At 39.7% G+C, this 18278-nt stretch overlaps 1 long non-coding RNA gene across 1 annotated transcript; it reads right to left on the bottom strand.

Moving 5' to 3' along the window:
- Positions 1 to 12609: 12609 nt before the first annotated feature.
- On the bottom strand, positions 12610 to 14196 carry LOC138168668 (uncharacterized). Its single transcript, XR_011170174.1, has 2 exons — positions 13907 to 14196; positions 12610 to 13708 (listed from the first exon to the last, which is right to left on the bottom strand). It is a non-coding gene; the product is annotated as an uncharacterized lncRNA (long non-coding RNA).
- Between the last annotated feature and the right edge of the window lie 4082 nt (positions 14197 to 18278).

The following is an 18278-nucleotide window of genomic DNA, read 5'->3' as shown; positions in this document are numbered from 1 at the left end:
CTTGAAAGAAGAGTATCATGTATTTATTTCTCATTTGGAAGGCAGCCTGAGGCTGGAAAGCTTTTTTTTTTTTTTTCATTCTGAGCACTGGGAACTGCAGTCTGTCCTGAAAAAAATTTTTTTCTCTTCATCCCCATTATCAAAATAACATGTTCAGAAAGTGGGAGAATCTGAGATATTTCTCTTTCTCCATACCTTTGCATTGGTTCTTTGTGAGTGTCGGAAAGGATCAATATTTGGATCGATAGTTATTTTGCTTTAATTTATTGGTACCTATTGCCCAAACCTAATTAGTGTGTTTTAGAGCTGCTTGTGACTTGTGAGTATTGCCTGAAGATGGACAAATCAATCCCTGGTACCTTATGGCTGACTCTTCTATAACAGTGAGGTAGCCTCTCTCCAAGCCAAGTTTGTTTCCAGTTATTAAGGGCTAAGGCTGAGGGTAAAGGTGGAGGTGGGGGTGAAGAGTATAGCAAAGGGCATGTATGGATTTGTATGGGGAGTATGGATAAAACATTTGGATTTTGCTGACAATATCTCTTGAAGTAAAAGTGACATGTAGGACAGAAAACTAAACCATTAGAAGGCAGTGCTCTAATAGTTAAATACATAAATAATTAAATAAGTAGAAACATATGAAAGTTTGCCATTATAACTAATAAACTAGCCTTGCTGAATTGGAACAGTTTTTCATTAAGAAACTCATTTCCTTTAAAATGCCTCAGATTAGCAATTTGGAAGGTCTTCCAATTACAGGCAACTCTCCATTTTTGTAAATGAGGAAGGGAAGAGAAGAGGGCCATGAATAGGAAAATCCACATATACTGCACTATTTCTCTGTTGAGATTAAGGTCCACTATAGACAGTGACTTTTTAATGGAGTAAATCAGAAAACTGGTCCTCAAAAGTAAATGAGAGATTCTGTGAGTCACTATGAACTGATTGTACCTATAACACTGCTTGGGAAGAAAGACAGAGTTCAAAAGCACTTTTTTTGTTGTTGTTTTTTGTTTTGTTTTGGAGGGCAATTGGGGTTAAGTGACTTGCCCAAAGTCACATGGCTGTTTTATATTTTTTTTGGTGTTAAGTATCTGAGGCTGGATTTGAACTCAGGTCCTCCTGACTCCAGGGCTGGTGCTCTAATCATTTTGCCACCTAGTCATCCCAATCCAGTGCACTTTTAATAAAGAAAAAAAAGGGCGGCTAGGTGGCACAGAGCACCAGTCCTGGAGTCAGGAGGACCTGAGTCCAAATCCAGCCTCAGACACTTAACACTTACTAGCCATGTGACCTTGGGCAAGTCACTTAACCCCAATTGCCCCTCCAAAAAGCAAAGAAAGAAAGAAGGGAAGAAAGAAAGAAAGAAAGAAAGAAAGAAAGAAAGAAAGAAAGAAAGAAAGAAAGAAAGAAAGAAAGAAAGAAAGAAAGAAAGAAAGAAAGAAAGAAAGAAAGAAAGAAAGAAAGAAAGAAAGAAAGAAAGAAAGAAAAGCAAAAAAAAAAGCTAGATCATAGAAATAATATTGTCCCTGTTTTACAGAGGAGAAAGGTGTGGTTCTAAGAGGTTAAGTGATTTGTGCCATGGCCACCTAGCTAATAAGTATTTGAGGCAAGATTTGCACCTAGCTCCCTTGACTCCATGTCCAAGATTGTAATAGTAATGTAAATGGGAAGATCTTTCCCATCCATTAATAGTCCCATGTGACCTGCTTAAGTCATATGGAAACCCAAGTCATATGAGTTTGAGTCACATGAAGCCTGTGGTAGGAGGAGCTTGCTGAATGGGGGGAGCAGGAAGGGTGGAGTGGGAAAGGTGGAGCTGAGCCCAGAGGAAGTTGGTCAGAATAATTAGAGCTGAGGAAGAGAGAGGAAGCAGCTAGTAAGCTGTGAGTGTTCATTTGTGGGAAGGCCCTAGCAGGGGGGAGACTTGGGGATAATAGTGCCCACTGCATGGTTATTGCATATAGATTCCTTTGTTACTGTGATGAATTTGGCTTTCTTGTGTGTGAATAAATGTTTTGGTTCTGTCTTACACGTAGAGATTCTGTTATATTTTGCTATTCAGAATTATGCCAGCATATTCATAGCCTCTGTAGGCACTGTGAATATCTCATTGGTGCTATGGAGACTCTTTCTGCTATGCCATTCTGACTCTTGTTATCATCCAAGGAAATCAAACAAGGTTTCATGATGAAGACAATATTTGAATTGGGATACTAAAAAAAAAAAGTTAAGTATGGAAATGCATTTGGGTTTTGAAGACTGCCAAACTCTGACGAGTTCTACAAACTAGAAAGGTTTCAAGTGTAAGACTAGCAACAAATTGTACCAGCTATCAGAGAGCCATTCTAATTCTTTTTTTTTTAATTAAAAAGTTATTCACTTAATTTTTAATTTATGGTTTAAAAAATCATTTCCATAACATAACAGAATGGAAAAAAAGAGATTGCACATGAAACTGCAAAGCTATTATATACCACTTGCTATTCCTTTTAAATATATAATAAAGTTATCAGGGTGGCTAGGTGGCACAGTAAATAGAGCACTGGCCCTGGAGGCAGGAGGACCTGAATTCAAATCTGGCTTCAGACACTTAACACTTACTAGCCCTGTGACCTTGGGCAAGTCACTTAACCCCAATTGTCCTGCCTTCCGCTTTCCAAAAAGCCAAAAAAAAAAAAAAAAGAGAGAGAGAGAGAAGGGAGTCTCTATCACAGACTCAGGCCTTGTAACTTTTTCCATTTGAAACTTTTTTTCCCTTTTCCCCCTATTTGGAGGACAGAGAAGAGTATGGGGTGAGTTTTGAGGGTCAGGGGCATATCACGGGTTTCTACCACCCAGGAGATAGGAATAACTTCCCTGGGGGCAGAGGCCCATGGCAGCCGCCAGTTCTTAGACTCTAGGTTCCTGGCTCCAACCTTGGAAAGGGAGTGAAATAACATTTCAGTCCAAGAGATGATAGAAGGGGGGACTCTGTACTCAAATGCTGAGTTCCTGAACCCTAGGTTTCTGAAGAAAGGTCAAAAGTCCCTAGCCTTCTAGATAAAGGAAAGGGAGATTTTCTGGGCCAAGGGTAGATAATGTTGCATTGGACAGTGCTGGCTAATAGAAATCTTAATTTGGAGATTTCCAAAATCCATTCTTCTAAAAAGAGAAAGGAAATTTCCTGGAAAGTTCAAATTTTTTAAAAATTAGAGAGGATCACTCAGTTGGGACCAAAGTTGGAAGACTAACCAGGGAGTGTGAACTTCCAACAGGAGGGGATCAGAATACCTGAACTCTCTGTCTTTACTTTGCGCTATTTGTACAGACCGTTCTTGCGGGAAGGGGCGTGCCTCTCTAGCAAGGTCAAATTCTTCTGTGGAGATTCCAAAATGCCATAAGGCCAGATCCCTATGCATAAAAAACTTGACTCACAAGAATGTTGCAGAGTTGCCTGCCTAACAATCCCAAGGGTTTCTCCAATCAGGGAAGTCCAAAACAGAAGATAGTACCATAAGGCTGAATGCTTGTATGTATCTCTTCGGGGTAAAAAGGCACAATATGTATACATCTAGAACAATACAAAAGTTTTCTAAATTTAGAAAGAAATAAAATACTAAGGGGATATTGAGGGGGGAGAGGGTAAGGGATGGATCTTTAGAGGGGAGGGTGAGGGAATAGGTCAAAGGGGGGTATAGAAAGGTGTTTAGATTAATGGGAATGGGAGGATAAGGGAGGGATCATTGAAGCCCTCCCCCCCCTCCCCATTAAGTAATAGGAAGGCAAGGTAATAGTAGTAGAGAGTAGGTGATGCAGTAGATAGAACATCCACTCTGTAGTCAGGAGGACCTGAATTCAAATCTGACCTCAGATACTTGACACTTACTAGCTGTAAGTGGGCAAGTTATTTAAACCCAATTGACTTACAAAAAAAAAGGCACAAGTGGGAATTTGGTGGTGAAGGAGATGTATCCTGCTAGAAATTTCTTTCGTTTCCCTTCTGAAGGGACTACAGAGTAGTTCTATGAATCTGGAGGACTTTAAGACCCCAGAGAGAGAAGAAATGGTATTGATTATTTATGAACATAGGGATAGGGGAGTAGGGAGCTGGACTGTGAGTCCTTTTTTCTTGTTTCTTGTGTTTTCAGGGGTGGGGGTAAAATAAAAAATGTTCTGTATCTATTTTATGCACTGTCTTGAGTATTTATTTATCTGGAATCTGAGAACTCTTTAATCTTTGTGGAGATAGAGCTATGCACACATGACCTATATTCAACTGTATTCTGAAATTACCCAGAGGCAACTCTGGGTGGGGAAATATGAACTAAATATGTCATTTTTGAGGAGTAACCCCCAAGATGTAACCAGTATGGGACCTGGTTTGGGTTAGCCCAGGGCTTGGAGTAGTGAGCTATACTTTACAGGTCAAATATCTTCAATACATTGAGGAGATCTGCTACAGAGAATTTGTGGAAAGATGGACAGAGACAAAAAATACTCAAAATGAATTTCAATCTGCAAATGGTGGAAGGCATATCCATTTTGGTGAGGTCTCAGATTCACCTAGGACTCAAGTGTTTTCAAGCATGAGTAGTAGGCTTTAAATGTTTAAAGCAAAAGCATTTAAGGCAAAACAATTATGAAGAGGGGAAAGGAAATTCTAGGTATAAGTAATAGGATAAAGAAATGCAGAATGTTTAGGGGAAGGAAGAGGAAGGACAGAGAATAGCTGGAAAGGTAGTTGGTGCTGGATTTGAGAGAACCTTTAATTACAGGCAAATAGGGATTTAATCACTGAGATTTTTGTGCAGAGGAGCAACATGGCCACATCTACATGTAAGAAAGAGTATTTTAGTAGCAGTGCAAAGGAAAAAATGATGGGGTGGAAGTGTGGGGAGGGATTGGGGAAGAGAAACAGAAAAATTTGTTTAGAAGGTTGTAGTAATTTTTGAACAGAAGGGTAACTCACTAAATCCATGCTTAAGAATGAAATTAAAATTGTACAAGAAAGGGAATGACTGCTGGAATAAGGTACATGGCTTCTTAAACTTTTTTCACTCTAGACCCCTTAAACTGTGGTCAAGACCCCATATAGGGTCGAGGGAATTACTGATTCATCAAATGTTTGGAACTGGAAGGGACTTTAAAGATCACTTAGCCTAACCCTTTCAAATTAGAAGTGAGGAACCTGAGATGAAGGGGAAAATGAGTGTAACATCACACAACTAAGTGACATAATTGGGGTTTGTATGTGGGTCTTTAAGAGAATGAGATCAAGGAACCAATAAGAATAAGCCTTAGTTAAGATCAGCCTTCCTCTGTGACCTGTAGGAAGGTAGAAGGGATGATACTGAGAAGGGAGGAGGGAAGGAAAAGGGAGGTTCTTTCAGATGATTTCCATCTTTTCAGTTAAGCGGGATGCTCAGTAATCTTCCCGTTAGTGTGTCCTTACCTAAAGCATGTGCAGCTAGGTGGTGAAGTGGATAGATAAAGGCTCATCTTCCTGAGTTCAAATCCAGCCTCAGATACTTAGTAGCTGTGTGACCCTGGGTCACTTAACCCTGTTTGCCTTGGTTTTCTCATCTATAAAATGAGCTGGAGAAGGAAATGGCAAAGCACTCCAGTCTCTTTGCCAAATGGGGTCACAAAGAGTCAGACACAACTGAAAATGACTGAACATCATCATCGTCTAAAGTACACTGTTTTTATACATAGCAAGTGCTAATATAATCTTTTCCTTCATTCATTCTCTTCATTAAGGGGTCAGAGAGTAAGAACACAGAGGAGACCTTGAGGACAGAGGAAGAACTTTGGAGATAATAAATGGAAAAGCCCTTTGCATCCCAATGCACTGAATAAATGTGAGCCCTTAATAATCTGCTATAGCTGGCTACTGGCTACTGGTTACTTGCTGCTAGCTGCTGACTTCCTAGAAAAAGAATGAATTGTGAAGCAGCCCTGAAGATGTGCCTGATGTTTTCAAAGTCAGAGATTGAATCTCCATCACCAAAATGAGAGCTTTCTTGAGTCTAGTCCTAGCCAGGGATGGAGAACCTTCAGCCTTGAGACCACATATTCTTTGAAGTTTGGATTTAGTCAAAGGATCTCACTTGAGGACCTAGAGGGTCATAATTTGTACTGTGAAATTTGAATTCAGTCAAAGGGTCGCACTTGAGAACCTAGAGGGTCACAATTTGCTCTGGAAGTTTTGTTTTCAGTCAAAGGGCCCCACTTGAGGACCTAGAGGGCCACATGTGACCTTGAGGCTGCAGGTTCCCCACCCCTGCCCTAGACCATGGGATAAAATACTCATTTTTTGAGCCACACACTGTATCAGCAAGCACTGGGCAGGGCAGAGCATTTCCTTTACATAGGAGCAGCAGCTCATACGTTATTCATGAACTTCAGACCTTCATTGCTTTTTATGGCATCCCAGAGCTTCTCCTTCCTGCTCAGCCACAGAGCCCTTTCCAAGACTGCAGTGGCTGCCTCAGAGCAAGGATGGGGGCCTCGGGGGCCGTCAGCTGTCACACACTGACTCCTGAGGGAGAAGCATATGGACTGGAAGACTGCCCGAAATCTACCGGGGAGCAGCATGATCTTCCATTAGCTTCTTCCTTTAAGTCCCTGGCTCCCTATTTCAGTGCTCCTATGTATTTATTTGTTTGTTTGTTTATCTGTCTATGTACCCATTTATTTAGCTATAGCTAAATTGCTAGCTTATTCAATTACTAGACCAAAGTGCTTAGAGATAACTTGAACCAAAGATATGTAAACAGCATTCTTTGCTCCTGGCAAGATTGAGAGCACGGGATTCTCCAGCGCCAAGCTCAGCAGATTTAATTGTGTGTGCGGAGAGTGTGGGGTGGGGAAAATAGAAGAGGATAGTCCTGGGCTAATTTGTTTTTAGATGCCATTTTGCCATCACTTAAACCCTTTGGTGAAATAATAGGCTTTTATCTAAATAGAAATGTTACTGGCATGCTGCTGCAGGGGGAGGTTAGAGCCCAGCCCTCTAGCCAAAAAGGGTGTTACTTTCTTGTCCTAAGATGCAGTTATGCATCCAGAATTCCATTCTAGTGTATAAATTTCCACGACTTTAAGCAGAGTCATACATAACTAACTGAAATGGACTTTTGGACAGATTTTATTTTAGGGGATTGGGAGGTAGGGAGGAGGAAGACAGGTGCTGATGGGATTTAGGCTCTGGGAACCCCCTTGAATCCTCCAGCTTGATGAGACATTTGCCTGAGCCAATAAGCCTTTCATTAGCTAGGCCCAAATCTCTGTTACTCAATCTAGCCTAGCCCTCCATTGTCCAGCTACTTCCCACCCTTGATCCTATCAAAATATCTATACCCAAATCTGTTACCCTTAAACTAGCCTAGCCCTCCATGATCTGTCATCTCCAGGTAGCCTTCAGTTATTTCCCACCCTTAATCCCATTCCTGGAGTCTGACCTCAGTCCTGGTCAAGATCCTCCTTAGACTCCTCCTCAAGACCCTCCCCAAATCCCTCCTCTAGACCACCCCGAAATCTCTCCCACAGTCTCTCTGTATATAAGATCCATCTTGCCTCCATGAAGGTGCTGAGATTCAATCCAGCTCAGACTCAGTCTGTGTCAGATTGTTCTGGCCCACTTGTCAACACAAGTGTCACAAATTCTTAGGTTCCTTAAGAGTCTACCCAATATGGCGAATCTTTAATAAACTTTGCTTTATTTTTTTATTTATTTGCTTTAATAAACTTGGCTGAGAGAAGACTTGAGTCGAATTTGTTCGGCAGGACCTGGTGCATTGGTATTTTCGGGTCTTGAGCACCCTAATACCATAACTCAACAGTGCCACAGTGCAGACAACAGCCCCACCAGCAAGGATGCAGTACATAGTTATGTTGTGAGTGGACTGTCCACTCCTTGAGAGTCTCATGAAGGTGCTTGGGCCACATGCCTCCAAAAGGCTGCAAGGTGAGCCTCAGGAATAATTGTCTTTTTTTGACTGAGGGCAGGGGCAGTTTAGAAGGCAATCAGAGTAGGAATAATTCTTCAGAGAGGAAACATGGAATCAAATTCCTCACCACTAGGAGGAAGGCCCCCACCTCCCTCACACCCCAACATAGAGGCACCAATGGACAAAGTTCCTTTTTGCCTTGTGCTACTTAGGGTTCTGACTATAATATATTATTTATGGAATGCTATGCTGGAAGATAAGGCATTTCGGAAAGGTAGTGTCATATAATCAGCTCTGGATTTGGAGTTGGGAAAGATCTGAGTTACAATCCTACCTCTATCACCTACTAGTGTGATTATGGCCAGGTGATTTCATTTTTCTGAGGCTCAAGTTCCTCATCTGTAAAACAGAGATGATAATAATACTTGTGTATTGGCATCCATATCATGTCAAGATATTTACAAGAAAGCCTTCAGAATGTTGGGTGGATCCCATTTATGATATATGGGAGAACATAGAAATTGCATATGGTGGCAGACATAGATGGATGGCAGTTTACATTATTGGATGTATCAGTGACATCATCAACCACAGAAGTTTCATCCAAATAATAACATCCTGGGATTGTTGTGAATATAATGCTTTATAAGTATTAAAATACTGTAAAAGTGAATTATTAGTGTAATTAACTTGGGAGCATACCATAGTCTGGTACATAGGCTACCAATCTCTCAAGCTCTGTAGGGGTAGACAAATGCCTATAGGTAACACTGGGCACCACTAAAGAGCTTAAGGTAAAGTTAAACATTAAAAAAGAGAAAGGAAAAAAATTGAAATGGAGTATGAAATCAGAAAAGTAAAGCCCTATGGAATTTCATTTATTTGTTTTGGGGAAGGAAAAGACAACTGGGCAGCGGAACTATTCAGAACTCTCTCACCCCAGGTAATCTTCTGATCTTTGATTAATCAGCCATTCAATCAACAAGCATTCATTAACTGCCTATTATGCCCTTTTATGACTTCCTAAGTTGGTTTGCAGGAGTAGGGAGAGATGACACCAGTGCAAGTAGCAAGCCTTCCTTTCATTAGGGGAATCCTAGGTCAGTCATACCATTCCAAACCCCCTCTCACTTTAGTACTTTCAGGTCTTCAAGGAAATGAAAATTATCTCTCCGCAGAATGTTGGGGGAAGAAAAATAAAACTGCTTTTTTTATCACCAACCTAGATACCATAGAAAATAGTTTCAATGAATAGCAATTGAAAATCCCAGAAGTTCTCAGAAGACAAAATTCAAGGAAAAGAGCCATTAGTGAAATGTATGGCTTCAGATATCTAGACACAAATACCCAACTTAAACAAATGTTTAAGTTACAAGATGAAGTAGAAGTCTTAAATCAAGGAGTCAATTTCAACCTTGTAGATCTCACTGAGACTTTGGTGGGAGGAAATCCATGACAGGAATATGGAATAAGATAATATCTTATTCAGAAGAAAAAGGATAGGTAAAAGGTGAGTGGCAAAATATTATGCATTAAGAAAGTATATTCATGTGAGGAAATCTAAAACCTTGGGTGGGGCATGGTGGAAAACTGTTGATGATGATAAATGGAAGGAATTCTGGAAGTATTTTTGTCATGGGAGTATACTGCAGACCATCCAGGCACAAAGAGGATACAGAAAAGAAGTTCTAGGAAAAGATGGCAAGCCTAGCATGAAAGCATGATATAGTAGTGATGAGGGACTTCAGTCATCCAGACATCTATTGGAGCTTGACAAAAGCAGAGTAGACAATCATGTCTTGACTTAGTGTAAACCACAAGCAGCTCTCCTGAGGACTACTGCTGTGAATAACTTTAAAGTTCTGATCACATAATATAGTGAACTCTCTATTTATTCAGCAGTAAAGTAAAACATTCACAGAAACCAAAGTACAATATTCACAACAATATAACATAACAACTTATTAGCAAGGTAGCCCATAGTCTTAAACAAAAAATATCATTCAGTAAGTCACAATTTGAAGCAATCAATATAAAGTACCCATCTAAAGTCTTGTTTCATCTTGATTGGAGGCTGACTTCCAATCATCCTTAATAAGCAATCATCCTTATTGACCAGAGACTGACTCCCAGACTACATGGTACCTCTTCCATGCTCCCAGCTCTTGCCTGAATTCACCCAACTGTCACCTGGATTCACAGGTAGGCAGCTCCCAGCTCCTGGTCCAGCTCCTGGTCTAGCTCCTGCTCCAGGGACACACATCAAGTTCAGCAGAGTTACAATATACACATACACTGTTGGCACTATCATCTCAATTCACTTCCTGCCTGTGAAATCAACACAAGTCAACAGACAGAGTACTTCTGACTGACAGAGTAACACAAACACAAATCAACACAGACAGAACAGATGAACAGAGTGCTGGCCACCACAAGTGTTCTTCTCTCAGTTCTGCTCTATTCCAGATAGTGCTCCAGCTTTAATGTCATCAGCTCCTCCCGTTCTGCCCCCTTCTTACATCCTTCCTGTTCTGGTCTTTGGCAAGTTCCTCCCCCTGTGGGCTTCACAGGTTCTGTTTCTAACAAAGACTTAATATAATCACAGGAGAGGCTCAAAGACCCTCAAATACCTGAAACAAGGAGTTAAGTACCATTTTGCTTGCCATTACACTTGGCTCAATGATGATTTATTACTCAAAAGGGAAATCAGCTAAGCAGGGATGAGGGTGAGGTGGATTCCATTTGTAGGGCTTATGCTTAATTATCGGTTGCTGGAGTGAAAAAAAAATGGGATCATTAGAGGGAAGTGACTACACTCTCCTAAAGTTTATGATAGAAACAGAGAATAAAGTCAGGCAAAGTCAGACATGTACAACAGATTTCAGAGGACACATACTGAAGGGTTCTGAGAATAGGTGGGTTAAAAATTCCAGGGGTCAAGGAGGGATTGAGAAATTTTCAAGAATGAAATTTTAGTTAAACAATTACAAGAACATGGTTAAAATAAAAGACAAATTTCAAAAACTTAAGTCCAATCAATGCAGTGAACAATTAAAACTACAAAGGACTTATGATGAAGCATGCTAGCTACCTCTTGATGGTGGGCTGAGGGTCCCAAGAGACAGAATAAGAACTTTGGACATAGTAAATCAGTGGATTGATTGTGCTTGACTTCACTTATTTCTTGCAAGGGCAGTTTTTTCTTTTCTGTTTTTTTTTTTTAATTTGTGGAAGCTTAGTAGGGAGAAGAAAGAGAGAAAACTGCCAAAAAAAAGAATAAACAAAAGATGGTCATTGATGCATTATTCAAAATTCATAGAAGAGAGCAGAAAGAAGTTCAGAGGAAAACACAAAAACAGCTTTGGAAGTCACATGTTGAATTTACTAAAATAGGGATTTGTGGTTTCATCTATAATCCTCTTTTTCTGCTCTGCTTTGTATATAGAAATGTTCTCTTTTTTATTGTTCATTAAATTCAGAATATAAAAATAATTTTTAAAAAGAAAAAATAAAACTATGATATCATAAAGGGACTCACATCTGAAGAGAAAGAAACATACTACATACATACAGCTACTGTTGACCGTTGAAAGGGATAAGGATACATAGGGAACTCCTCAACCAAGATAGATTTTAAAAAGATATGTACAAAGGAAGAAAAGAAACAAAGGAAAGTCATAAGATGGATACAAAAATATGGTATTATATTGTAAGAATAATATTGGGCTACCAAAGTTTAGGTGGGATAGTAATTAACAACAGAGAGAAAATAGAACTGAAATTCTTTTTTTCCTTTTCTTTTCTCTCCTCTCTTCTCCTTTTCTCTTCCTTCTGATGTGGATATAAAGGTCCCCTAAAGGTTGAGTTGCCCTTTCCCTGGTTTATCCTCTAAAGGCACCCTAAAGTACAGAGGTGCTCTAAGGGTTGAATTGCTCATTCCCTGGCACCCTAAAGTCTCCCCTTATCTTGAAATACCACAAAACTTTCCCTTATCCTGGACCATAAAATTCCTTGTCTCCTCCCATCTTGAGTCATGGGATTTCCTTCTGTCATCCATCATCCTCATCCTGTGTCTTTATCTTGTCCCTAAATCTCCAACTCCCATTAGAAACCCTAAAAATTGCATCATAATCCTACAGGATGTATAGCTTTCTGTCTATATTAGTCTGGTCCTTTTCCTATATCAATGCCTTTGTTTAGCTACTTGCTAAATCTCAGGCCCATATGCTTTTGTGTCAATAGAGCTTCCATTGGCTAAAGAGGACTAAGTTAATTCTTTTAAATAGGAATCAGTTCTCTCAATTCTGATCTCAACAATTCCTTCTTTCTTTTTTCCTTCTCTCCTTTCTTCCTTCCTTCCTTTCTTTCTTTCTTTCTTCTGTTTTTTTTTTTCTGCCAAGAAGAATGATTTCTAAAAAAGAAAGGATAGGACAAAAATGAATAATGGAGGTAATGCCAAATAAAAGTAAAAGGATAATAAGAGTATATCTAGCTTCCCTTGATGAATTCAAGTAATGAGGCCCTGGTGAATTAGATCCTCAGGTCCTGAAAGACATAGTAGATGTGACTACTGAACTCTTTTTTTTTTTTGGAGAGTGTAGCGGCAAACACCCCAGTGTCCCCAGGGTGCCTGCTCACACAGGTTCTTGGATCTGCTTTGTTAAAGGAAAGCAACTCAAAATGGGTTAACAAGCTTACTTTAATCAGTCAGATATATATCATTTACCTTGTTCAGGAGAAAAGGTCAGCACCCTGAACCTCAAAGTATACAGGCATAATTATCAAGACAGAAACATCAAGTAGACAGATTTCCAAACTGTCCAACCATTACATTCATACCCAGTCAACATCTGGGTTTCCACATTCTGGGTTTTTCAAAGCCGGAGGACTCTCAACAACGGCTTCCCAGAATTCAGATCAAATTACAGAACACTTCTCAAAGTGAGTCCCAAAACAAAGCTACACATCAGGGCTTATATAGCCTTCTCCTGGCTCAGAGAATGTAACAACCTTATTGACTCACTGGCCAATCAAGAAGTATCTACTGAAAAACAAGCCTCCCTCCCCAGGCTTCAGGTGCACTTTAGCCTAGGGGCAGGGAAGATCTTTAAATCTGCATTTCCATTACATTCGGCCCCAAGATCTTTCATGCCCATAGCACCAACAATTTACTTTTTAATTAGCACTGAACATTTCTTAGGTCACATTTTCAAAGTACAGAACTAAAGTTACCAAAGTGGCCACTGGCCCTTAAACAAACACAAAGTACATTCTTAGGTTACATTTTCAAGGTACTCTAGAACTAAAGTTACCAAAGTGGCCACTGGGCCTTAAACAAACACAAAGTACATAGCATTATCACTTCAATTCAGAACAAGAGTTCAAATAAAGTTCTGGGGGGAGGGGAGTGTCCTTCCCCTCACACAGCTCCAGCCCCTGCTTCCAAGCACAGAGAGGGGGCTGGGCAACAAAACCAACAAGGTGGGGTCCCTGGGGATCCAAGGCACTTCATCCCACCCAACATAGTCACAAGTCCATCCTCCCCCAGGGTCCCAAACTGTGGGAAGCAGCCAGGAAACACACTCAGTGCCCCTGCTTTGCTGCTCAGTTCTTATCTTTTCCTGTGGCTCCTTCTCCTCCCTCAGGCGGCAGCCGCTCCTGGCTTCTGCCCAGGTCCCGATGCAGGCAGCTCACCATTCCTGCTCTCAGCTCAGCGAAGTCTGCAAGCAGGCCGTTCTTCTCTCCTGCTCCACAGCTCCACAGAATCACAGCTACCACAACTGGGAAACAATTATCCCAGTCCCCATACTTTCCTTTTACTCTGCAGATCCTGCTCACAGCGCCATTTTGTAGCGGCAAACACCCCAGTGTCCCCAGGGTGCCTGCTCACATAGGTTCTTGGATCTGCTTTGTTAAAGGAAAGCAACTCAAAATGGGTTAACAAGCTTCCTTTAATCAGTCAGACATATATCATTTACCTTGTTCAGGAGAAAAGGTCAGCACCCTGAACCTCAAAGTATACAGGCATAATTATCAACACAGAAACATCAAGTAGACAGATTTCCAAACTGTCCAACCATTACATCCATACCCAGTCAACATCTGGGTTTCCACATTCTGGGTTTTTCAAAGCCGGGGGACTCTCAACAACAGCTTCCCAGAATTCAGATCAAATTATAGAACACTTCTCAAAGTGAGTCCCAAAACAAAGCTACACATCAGGGCTTATATAGCCTTCTCCTGGCTCAGAGAATGTAACAACCTTATTGACTCACTGGCCAATCAAGAAGTATCTACTGAAAAACAAGCCTCCCTCCCCAGGCTTCAGGTGCACTTTAGCCTAGGGGCAGGGAAGATCTTTAAATCTGCATTTCCATTACAGAGGGCAACTGGGGTTAAGTGACTTCCCCAAGGTCATATGGCTAGCATTTATGTTAAGTGTCTGAGGGCAGATTTGAACTCAGGTCCTCCTGATTCAGGGCCAGTGCTCTGTTCACTGCACCACCTAGCCACCCCAACTACTGAACTCTTGATTATTATATCTGAAAAACTGTGAATGGTACAGTTACCACAGAACTGGACACAACAAATGTTCACCCAAATTTTTTAAAAGGGGAAGATAATGGATTCTGAAAACTCAAGGCTAGTGAGTTTGACTTTAATTCCTGAGAAAATTCCAGAATAGATTGTTAAAGAGAGGGTCAGTGAACATTTAGAAAAAAGGTTACAAAGACTTGCAAAGTTTCATCAAGAATAGGTCATGCCAGACTAGCTTTATTTTCTTTTTTGGCAGGTTTACTACTAAGCTAGTAGATGTGGGGAAATGTCAATATAGTTATTTAGATTTTAGCAAAGCATTTGAAAAAGCATCTCATGCTAGAAGAATGATGGGAAGCACACTCACTGGATGATAGTGTAGTTAGATGGAGTTGGAACTGAATGCTTAAATGGCTGGACTCAAAGAGTTATTATTAATGGTTTGATGTCACCTTGGCAAGAGGTCTCCACTGGAGTGCCCATCGGGTCTATGCTTGGCCTTCAATTATTTGACATTTTTTATCAGTGATGTGGACAAATTGTATAGATGGCATGTTATTGGTTTTGCAGAGGACATCAAGCTGGGAGAATAGTTAACACTGTGTGATGGAGTCAGAGTTCAAAAATGTCCTGACAGGTTAGAGTATCAGACTGGAGCTAGTAAAATGAAAGTGAAAAAAGATACCTGCAGGGGTGTGCTGGAACCAACTCAAACTGGCTTGGAGACCTGATTGTTAAATGACCAATGTGAGCATTTACACCTTGGAAATTGGCAAACACTACAAATCAGGGCTTAATTTATTGTTTTGTTGTAGACTTAGGAAAGTGATGGGGGGGAGAAATGTTAGTAATGCAGATTAAATTTAAAAGTGCATCACACAGATATATATGTATATATACATGTGTATAAATATATATGTATATATGTGACCCATTACAACTCCATAGATATATGTATGACAGTAATTAAACATTCACCAGCACAATCCTGGATAAAAAGAATGTCTTAAACTTGTGTTTTATAGTATTTATTTACAGTATATATTTATAGTGTTTCACAAGTATAAGATGGGGGAAACATGTTTTGTTTTGAAACAGGTCTGGGACTCTTAGTGGATGGCAAGATCAGTATATGTCAGATATATTACGTGGCAGCTGATAAAGTGAATCGAAGTTATTTGGGGCTGCACTAATAGGCATGGCTTCCAAGAATATGGAGGCTTTAGTCTCACTGTGCTCTGCCCTAGACAGACCATTTCTGGAGACTTGAATTCAGTTCTGGGATCAACAGTTTAGAAAGGACATTGATAAACTGGAAAAGCTACAGAGGAGGGCAACCAGGATGGTGAAAAGTCTCAAGTCCACATCATATTAGCAGTAGTTGAAGAAACTGGTGATGTTTGGCTTGGAGAGGAGATGTGATAACTTTCTTCAAGTATTTTAGGCCTGTTTGGCAAAAAAGGCATTAACTTTGATCTATTTGGTCAGAGATGGCAGAATCAGAAGCAATGAGTAGAAGTCAAATTGCAGCAAATTTAGGCTTGAAGTAAAGAACAATTAGCACTATCTGTTACTAGAATAAGCTGCCTTCTGAGGGAATAGAGTATCTTCAATTTATTTCTTTTTTAAAAATTTATTTTATTTTTAATTTATGGAAGAAAATAAGCATTTCCATAACATAGCATAATAAAAAAAGATGATTACATGTGAAACTGCAAATCTATTACGTATAACTTGTCATTCCTTTCAAATATATAATAAAGTTATCATGTAAATTTTTTTTCCTTTTTTTCTTCCCTCCCCACTCTGCCTTAGAGATGGCTACTACTAAACAGAAATAGGAATATATACAGACATATATACATATATATGCATGCATGTATGTATTATTCTATACATACTTCTATTTATCAGTTCTTTCTCTGGATGCAGATAGTATCTTTCTTCTTATGTCCTTTATAGCTAATTTGGGTATTTATAATAGTCAAAATGATTTATTTGGTCAAAGTCATTCTTAAAATAATATTGCTATTATTGTATACAACGTTCTCTTGGTTCTACTTATTTCACTCTTCATTATTTTGTTCAAGTCTTTCCATGTTTTTCTAAGATCATTGAGCTCATCATTTCTTATAGCACAGTAGTATTCCATCACAACCATATACCACAACTTGTTCAGTCATTCTCCAATTAAATTCTTTACACAGAAATCAGAAAATGTTGTGGTGGGTTGTGGGGGTTCCTTTATAGGTATGGGTTGGACCAGATGGTAGCTAAGGTCCTTTGAACTCTAAAATTCTATGATTTCTTGAGTTCCAATCTTTCAGTTTGGTAGTAATTGCTTAAGTAGAGGGAGGAGGTGTCATTGGAGAGGGTAGTTTGCTGGGAAATAAAAATGTATTAATAATTATTTTTAAAATGGAAACAGGGCTCGCCACCCAGAAAAGCTTTGTGGAAAGTACCAATAATTCTCATGATTCTATCCATTTCCAGTAGAGTTTGCTTATAGGGCTCCCAGCTGTTACTAATTACAGAGGGACTGTGGCTGATGCCTTCTCAACTTGCCACTCACTGGCCTTGAGGAAATGGAATGATTGCCACAACCTCCTTCTTTGTACACTCCCAGTCTTTGCAGAGTTAATGTCCAACTGACAGTCAAATACACTGAGAGTGGTCAGTGAAGCTCATTACATATTCTTTCCTGGGGCTCAATAGTCTTTTGAGTCAAGGCTATCAGAGTCTGCATCTTACCCATGCATTTCTTCCCACACAAAAGCCTTTTGTTCTCCCAGTTTCAAGCAAACTGCTTTTAGGATTCATTATTATCATGGAAAGAAAAAAAATTAGTCCATGTAGTCTTTGAATCTGACTTCTGTAGGAAACATCAGCTGAGCTTTCCACTTGGGTGGAATCTTATAACCTGGAAAAATTCCCTGGCCCCAAAGTAGATTTTGTTCATTAGTGAAAGAAAAATAATTTCCTTGTTTCAGCCTGAGGCACTCCCCAACTTGAAAAAGATGCCAAATGAACTTGCCCCAGCTTTATCTCCAAACACCAAGGCCCTCTGAGGCTCAGCCCTTCCAAGGGAAGTTCAAGTTTGACACTAGTATGGAGTAATGGGAGAGCAGATGGTGGGTAAACAAATGAGATTATAATATTTAAAATCTGTTTTAAAAACTCCATTATTGCGTCCTGAACCAGAGTTCTCTGCCTAATTACAGAAAATAAATAAATAATAGCCATAACATTTATTTTCAAATAAGTTGGAAATCCTGAAACAGGAGCTGTAGCAGGATTTTACACAGGCCCTTGTTAGGATGGCACAACTGAATGATTTCCACATTTTTTATCCTGAGAACTTAGTCCAATAAGTCAAATATCATTTCCTTTACTTTAATGTGGACTCCTATGCTAATTATTAAGAGGAGCAGGATGTACCAATCAAATTCCCAAAAGAATATCTTAGAGAGCAAGAAAAAATGGTGAAATTCATATGGAGGACCAAAAAGTTAAGAATCTCAAGGATAATAATGAAGAAGCAGAAAGAAGTCTGTTGGTATTATATCTCAAATTGTCTATAAGGCAGTAATCATTAGAATGATCTGATACAGGTTAAAAAAATCAAGGTCAATCAGTGGAGTGGATTACATGTACAACAGACTGAATGAAGCAAGCAAACATTAGCAGAGAATTTGATAAACTCAAAGATCCCCATGGGGGAAGGACTTGTTGTTTTACAATGATTCCTGGGAAACAAGGGAGCAGTCTGGCAGAAACTGGGTTTAGACCATCATCTTATATCATATACCTACC

This window comes from Petaurus breviceps, unplaced genomic scaffold (assembly GCF_028583685.1).
Source record: "Petaurus breviceps papuanus isolate PSGF00001 unplaced genomic scaffold, PetGlider_PUasm1.0 37, whole genome shotgun sequence".
Taxonomy (NCBI): Eukaryota; Metazoa; Chordata; class Mammalia; order Diprotodontia; family Petauridae; genus Petaurus; species Petaurus breviceps.
The sequence above is the reverse complement of the archived record's forward strand: the minus strand, read 5'-3'. Positions and strand labels throughout refer to the sequence as shown.